At 34.1% G+C, this 7,686-nt stretch overlaps 1 pseudogene; it reads left to right on the top strand.

Annotated features, from left to right (window-relative positions):
- Positions 1-207: 207 nt before the first annotated feature.
- Positions 208-5,730, top strand: LOC107868898 (annotated as a pseudogene).
- The last annotated feature ends 1,956 nt before the right edge of the window (positions 5,731-7,686 follow it).

A 7,686-nucleotide genomic window follows, 5' to 3' on the forward strand; every position in this document is an offset into this window, starting at 1 on the left:
GAGCAGAAGTTGAAAGGGACAAAAAATGAAGAAGAGAAGAGTTCATTGGTGGGCGAACAGAACTCCAAGCTAATGGCATTTGCAGTAGTAGGGGAATTGCAGCCCCCCTTTCGCTTTTCCCCATTATCGCCTTTTAATAGCCCAACAAGAACATTTACTCTCTCTACTTCTTTGCCCACTCCTAAATTCATTAAAACTTAATACTTTACCCAAAAAAGGAATGGTAATTGTTCTATAATTGCAAATTCTTCTATTATTTCCCCTCCTATTGTGTCTCCGAACGATCTGTGGGGTATATGGATGTCTCTTTTTGCAACTGGCGCTTTTGGTCTCTAGTAAATATTATCCTATAATATGTCTAGCTCTCATTTTATTATTCATCATGTCCCATTGTTAATTATATTGCAGCTCAACACCCCTCACTCCACCCCACCCCCAATTATTTCTTTTTGGGTGATGCTCATATTGAACTTACCAGGGCCGACTCTATATAATGAAAAAATAGTTAACTGCCTTAGGCCTCCAAATTTGAGGGCCTCATTTCAATAATAGATTATAGGCTTTTTGTAAAAAAATATATTAAGAACTAATCATAGCAAAAATAAACTTCTTATATAAAAGTAAAAGATTATTAGAAATTTGATGCATTTAAACTTTAAACTACTATGTCTAAAGAAAGATTAAATGCATTAGTTATATTAACGAAAAACATTATCAGAAGAAATAGACTATATAAAAAAATACTAACAACTTTGCATCTCAAAATATCTAAAATATAGACTTTATAAGAATATATATATATATATATATATATATACACACACACACACACACATATACATTTAAAAGTTCAAGGCCTCAGTTCAATTTTCGCCTTAGGCCACCGAAGTACTTGGGCCGCCCCTGGAACTTACCATATTTGAGGAGTGGAAAGCCACTTGACCATAGGTAAAGGGTGAATAAGTGGCTAATTTAAACTTTATGTGTTCCAGCAACCACTTTAAGTTAATACTAGAATGATAATCGGGTCCACATTCAAATATCTATCAATATCTTGTGGATTTTTTGGTATATATGTAGAGTGAGAATTTTAAACTTAGTTTAAGTACACTAAATGGGATTGTTTGTTTCATCTATTACCTGTTCTTTAACACAAGGTGAAAAAAAAGTAAAATAAAGTAAAGCGATAGTGGTGGCAACAAAAGGTACTAGGTTATCAGTCAAATATCTATACATATCTTGTGGATTTTTTGGTATATATGTAGAGTTGGAACAAAAGCTACTGTGTTCATGTGAACTGGTAAGCGCGCATCTAGAACCACCCCTGGCTTGAACCATCTCATCTAGATTGTTTCAACATATATATCCCATTTCCCCCTTTTTGTTTTTGTCAATCTCGCTAAGTAAACATTTTTGGAATTCCAAAGAGTATATGTTTGTTTGACATATGAAGTATGAGAATGGACTGAACTCTGAAGGTCAGAGAAGACTAAAATTGAGAGTATGGTTAGTGCTGCATTGATTAGCACATTAGTGGGGCTGACTGAAAGTAACATGGGCATTATTCCTTATGAAGCGCCAGCATACTCAGTTGTGTTGAAATACCCGTTGCCACTGACAATCCCACTACTGTTGTTCAGAGAAAATTTGCAGCATGTGCTACACTCTACCGGTCCTCTACTTTTAGCTTTCTTGCTCGCATCAGGTCCTTTTGCTTACTAAAAATAGCACTCTTTTCTCTTATCTTCAATATTGGTTTATATCCCCTTTGCCTGAACTGCTGAAATTAATGCAGGCGGTTCTTTCTTTTAGTTCTAGTTGTGAAGGCACTATTTGATAGGACTAAATGTTTCTAGTTTTGGGATTTTATTTCGTTAATTTGTTAAGACATTGGCAAACGAGCTTCAATTTTCATTAAATACAATATTTTAGAATGAAAGATAATTGGATACTGTCGTCCAATAACTTGATAAATAAATATTAATTTGTTCTTTTACTTCATTATTTGTTGTTTGTCCGAATACGTAGCATTGCTACTAGTGAGTATTTCAACCAAGAATGTGCATATATCTGCCATTTACTTTTTTGGGAGCGAAGGGTCAACCATTAAAACTGTATCTTGAGAATTTTCTTAAGATAACGATTCACAATGACAAGCTTTTCATAAAAGCTCTTGCATTTTGATGGTGAACAGTAGTGACCTATCTTCATTGTGCTATGTTGCCATTAGAAGTACTTAGTGATTGTTCTTAATGAATGACGTGTAACATGCCCAATCAATTAAAGATGACTGATGATGCATCATTATCTTTGTTCGAACATGAAAAAACCTAAAAGTACCTTGAGAGATATAGAAGCATGTCTGGATTATGTACCTTGAAATATTGAATTACATAATATCAAGTTTATCAATATAGTAATAATGGAATTTCTAACTATCAGTTCTAGCCACTATATGGGCACAAATTGACATATTAATGTTTGGATCAAAGAACAAAAAGGAATGCATCATTTACCATAGACCAAAAGCGTCTGTTGAGAAAAAAGACATCCATATATCCACAGATCTTCCAGAAATGGTATACTGAAAGCAGATTTTATGATTACCTAACAATTACCATTGAAAGGGAAACCTTTTTTAATGAAGAATTGACTGTTGAGCGATTTAGGGAGCACAAAAATTGAGAGGTAGTGAAAAGAGAGATTAATTGCTCTTCTTACATATATATGTTAGCAGTACAGTAATAACTAAATTTTAAATATTCTTTCGGAAATGTAACAAGCACAACTCTTTAGTTTTATATTAAGTTAGATTTAAGAAAAATGTTTTGAGAAGCCCAATCTCTGACTTAAGAATCAAGATAGTCTTGGGTTCTTAATATGAACAAATACTTTCACTTCAGTGGTGATGTTCCATAACTTTTGAAACATGCTGAGTTCTAGCCACTGTATGGACACCTATTGACAGATTAATACTTGTGTCATCTTCTTTTTATTGTATATGCAGCATAATCTACTAACTTTATCTTTCAGGTAGTGTGTGCAAGCCTTTTTATTGTTTTCATATTTTGTCTTCCAATGTGACAGCTGGGATGATTATTGGGTCTGTAGTGACCTATCTGATGGTGAATATGAGATCACTTGGTCAAGATAGTTGGAAAATTGCTGCTGCCATCATGGGCAGCTACATTGGTGAAAGTAAGTAGTGTAACAAACTTTTTTTCTTGTTAAGGGCTCCATGGAGAGTAAATTTTCCCTGTATTCTTCATTTGTTTTCTGGTCATGAATGTATATTTAATCGAACACAATCAGTAGATATGAAAATTAGGCGGGAACAAGACGAAAATTAGGTCAATTGAACATAATAAAGGGAAACTTGGGTGTCAGGTTCACTGTTTTTCCTGGCTTTCTTTTTGGTCAATAGAAAATTAGCAATAGTTGGTTTAAATATTTTTAAGCTGGTTGAACTCCCCTATTGTTTGTTCATGACATTTGGGCCAAAGAAGGATTTCAGAAGCCGTAGTGACATAAGGCCGAACTTAAATCACCAAGAATGAAAGAACTCAGAGTTTTCTATTCTAATTGTAAATTTCTGAACAAGCTTTCTGAAGAATCTATAGATTTATAAAAGCAGTGAGAAACACTTATCTAGGAGATCGGTACAAGTGCATCAACAACAACAAACCCAATGTAATCCCATAAGTGGGGTCTGGGAAGGGTAAGATATATGCAATGATACCCCTACCTTTATGGGGTAGAAAGGCTATTTCTGGTTGACCCTTGACAACCCTCCTCCTTTATACCAGCAATGTGAACGAGCTCACATGAGTGGAGTTTAAGAAATCAGTACAAGTGTTCCCTTTAAATTCAGTTTTATTTGGAAAAATTAAGAAATATTTAAGAAATATTTTTACACTGTGACTTGTCATTTCCGAATTTCCCGTTTTATATTTTAAGCGGGCTATTTGAGAAGAGATTTTTGATTAAGGACTTTATTGCAAACTGAAATAATCATTACGAAATCCTTGAATATTTAGAAACAAAGCTGGACATTTTTAGAATGTTCTTCCTAATTCTAAATTCTTCTGTGTAGGAACCATGAGAAATGTTATGCTTATATTTGATATTGCATGCAAGACAACTGAGACAATCACACGTACACACGCAAACATACATAAATTTTCCGAATGTTCTCATGATTCTAAATTTTTCAGTGGGATTCATGTGAAATGTTATGCTTATATTTGATGTTGCATGCAATAACTGAGAAAATTACAATGCGTTAATTCATGTATATTATGTTAGATATAATACATTGGAATCACTTTCCTTTGGGATGAGAATTCTTGTTTGTGCAAGATAAAAACTCTCTACAGAATTACATCATATATAGTTCCACAACTTTGTGCTTGGCACAAACTAAAGTACGTATTTCTCATTGCAAGCACTTTTGCTGCTTCATTATTATCCGAATAATGTTCTCTCTCTGATTTTGCAGCCATTAATTATGTTGCTATCTGTGATGCACTTGGTGTGTCTCCATCAGTTATGGCTGCAGGTGTTGCTGCAGATAATGTTATTTGTGCAATATATTTTATTGCACTGTTTTCATTGGCCTCCAAAATAATGTCAGAGGTTTCAACATCGAGTGGTGGTAAGTATTATTTAGGACCGAAATAATCAAGTGTCATGTGAAAACTAGCAAAGGTATGAATAAAAAGATAGAAGAGAAATAAGAAAAAGTCATCGTTTCCACCTCAAACTATACACGAAAGTCTAGGTCACACCTAAACTATCATAGTGACCTATTACACACCTAAACTATAAAAAAGTGATACTATTACCTCCCACGACACCCATGCCCAAGTTCAATGAGTGAAGTGTACTCCACTATCTCTGTGGTGGTGCTACGTGTCTAATTTAATTATTCTATTTTATTAAATAAATCTGACCCAACCCATCTATTTTAACCCATTCGACCCCACCCAAATAGAAGAAAAAAAACATAAATTTTGAGTGTATTAAGTCCACCAAAGAAATTTAACACACTTCAATCTCCATATAGCCGGTCGTAAATTCAGTTTACACCAAATCTTCATAAGCTTATTCTCATTTATCACTTTTCTTCCTTCCAAAATACTTCAAATTTTTCAATTTGACTAACCATTAATATTCCAATATCCACCGACAGTTACCAATATCTTCATTGAATTTGTGAAGACTAATCGACCTGATTTTCTAAAAATCTCATTCAAGACTGAATCTTTTTATATTTGCAATTACAATCTTAAACTTTTCAACCCAAATGGTTTGTTTACATACCTCAATTCCTTCGAAAAACCCAAAAAGCAAGAATTCAACTAGCCCCTTTTGAACAAGAAAATGCCATCCAGTGATTATGAATAGTCTCATTCTGTTATCATTGATGTAGTGATCTTGATTTTCGTGGTTAGTGCATCTGGGGTTTTGTTTTATCCTTATGTGAATTTTGCGGTACATCAACTGTTTGTATTTTTCAGATAAGTTGCTTATGTGTTAAAAGATGAAATTTTGCGGTGGCAGGTGCTGGAAGAGGAAGACAAAAGGGAAAGGAAAAGTTTCATTGCCAATTGTAAAGCGTCATTAAAATTTAGTAGTTGCAGGCGCAAATTTATGGTGATTTTTGTAACTTTGGATGTTAACAATGGTATTTTAGTAGTGGATATTGAATTTTATGGTGGTTATTTGTGATACTAATAGTTGTATTGTGATTTTGATAATGAAATCTATGGTGGATTCTTAAAATTATTATGGTGAAGTTTTGAGTTTGATGATGATGGTGTCAATGATGGTATTTTAATGGTGATTTTGGGGAAGAAGAAGAAATTAAAGAAGGCGAGACCCACATATTAAAATGAATAAATAAAAAAAATTAATTTTATTAATATTTTTTCAATTGAAAAAATATATTTTTTTTTTTTTAACATTTAGTTACCAATTTCTCAAACAAATGATCTTCAATTTTGATTTTGAAAGACAAATTTGGGATGTGAATATTAGGTAACCCATAACATCCTTGAAAGAGGGTTATCGGGGGACAAACAATGGTGAACAACTAAGTCTATGGTTTACTACCCTTTGCAATCTTAGAAATAAGTGTTTAGGGTATGTAAATCATGTCAAGAGAATCATCCTAGAAATAGGGATGCTTGGTTGAGGTTTTGGGTGGTTATATAAACTCCACACTTGTTAGGTGCTCGAATAGGCCAATGGGTGAAATTGTTGGGGTTTTGTCAAAAGATTGACCCCAATGATCTTCGACCAAGCCTATCCATTAATTAACAACTAAATCTCATGATAAACCAACATTTTCCCATATGCTTCACCTCTAAGGAGACATAATCCCAAGATTTCTCCAAACCTTGAATTCAAACCAAAGATAGCATTCACTACGTACTTGTTGAAGTTTGTGTAAAGAATTTTCAAACAAATCCCCCTATTTACTTTTGTATGTTGTTTCTATTAGCATTTTGGGTAACCTTATAGTAAATTACGTACCCATAGGTTAGAAGTATATAGCATTCACTCCTTGAGATTCGACCCCAATTTGCATTGGTTACTTGACAACGACCGCATCACCCCTCATTTATGGGATTGAGTCGAGCGTTATCCGGTATCTTGATGAATTTTGAGTAGTCGAGATATTTGTGTCGTGCCTCAACGTTAAATCAAGTGCTGCACGGGAGGCAACCCATGGGATGATTGGTAAATTTTGAGTAACCAACAGAGCCACGTCATGATGCAACGTAAAATCAAGCATTGAGTGGGAGGAAACCCACTACTTTTAGTGTTCACATTTTTGTTGTCTTTCTTTTTTTGTAGGTTTTTCACTTATGGACTTACCCAAAATTTTATAAAAAATTGCTAATTCATCGATTTCCAGGTAGGGGGCTATGTGATTAATCCATCATAGTCATAAGTCACACACGGTAAGTTGAGTAATAAGTTAAAAAACTGAAATTTTGAGGATGAAAAATGGTAAGTTATGGACTTTGGCATCAAATTTTACTTTTGGGACCTAAAACATAGGTTGTGGAACTATAAGTATCTGAAAAAATATCAAAACACCAAGTCCAGGTTGCAGAAAAGGGGGCCAAAATTTTTGGCCCGCCACCTGCACCCAGCATCTGCTGGCCGCTGGTAGTACCTCCGCCCAGAGACAGACTGCGAGTGGTGGCTGCAGGTACAAGCCGTGGCTAGGTAGGATTTTGGGACCACTTTTTAATTAAAATTTTTAGCCCACTAATACTTAAATATAACCTAAAACAACCCCCGCCTATATAAAAATATTCTTATCCTCATTCTAAATCATTTAAATCCTCAAAACTTCACTTTTCTCTATGAATTCAAACTTCCCACTTAAAACACAAACTAACACTACACATAAGTAAAGGCTAAATTGTCACTTGTTTGAGATACCAACTTGTTCCAACACGCTAAAAACATGTTCAACTTTGGTTTTCTTGATTTCTTCATTATTCTCTTCCTGTTCTTCATATAAAAGGTAACTTTCTCGGCAACTAATGGTTAAATATTGGTTTATCTATTGTTTAAATAAGTTGATATGTTTATTCCATTGTAAAATATATCAAAACTATCATTCTTGTATGTAAGAGCCTTGATGGGTCTTAAAAACTTAATGTAGGG

This window comes from Capsicum annuum, chromosome 4, assembly GCF_002878395.1.
Source record: "Capsicum annuum cultivar UCD-10X-F1 chromosome 4, UCD10Xv1.1, whole genome shotgun sequence".
NCBI classification, from domain to species: domain Eukaryota; kingdom Viridiplantae; phylum Streptophyta; class Magnoliopsida; order Solanales; family Solanaceae; genus Capsicum; species Capsicum annuum.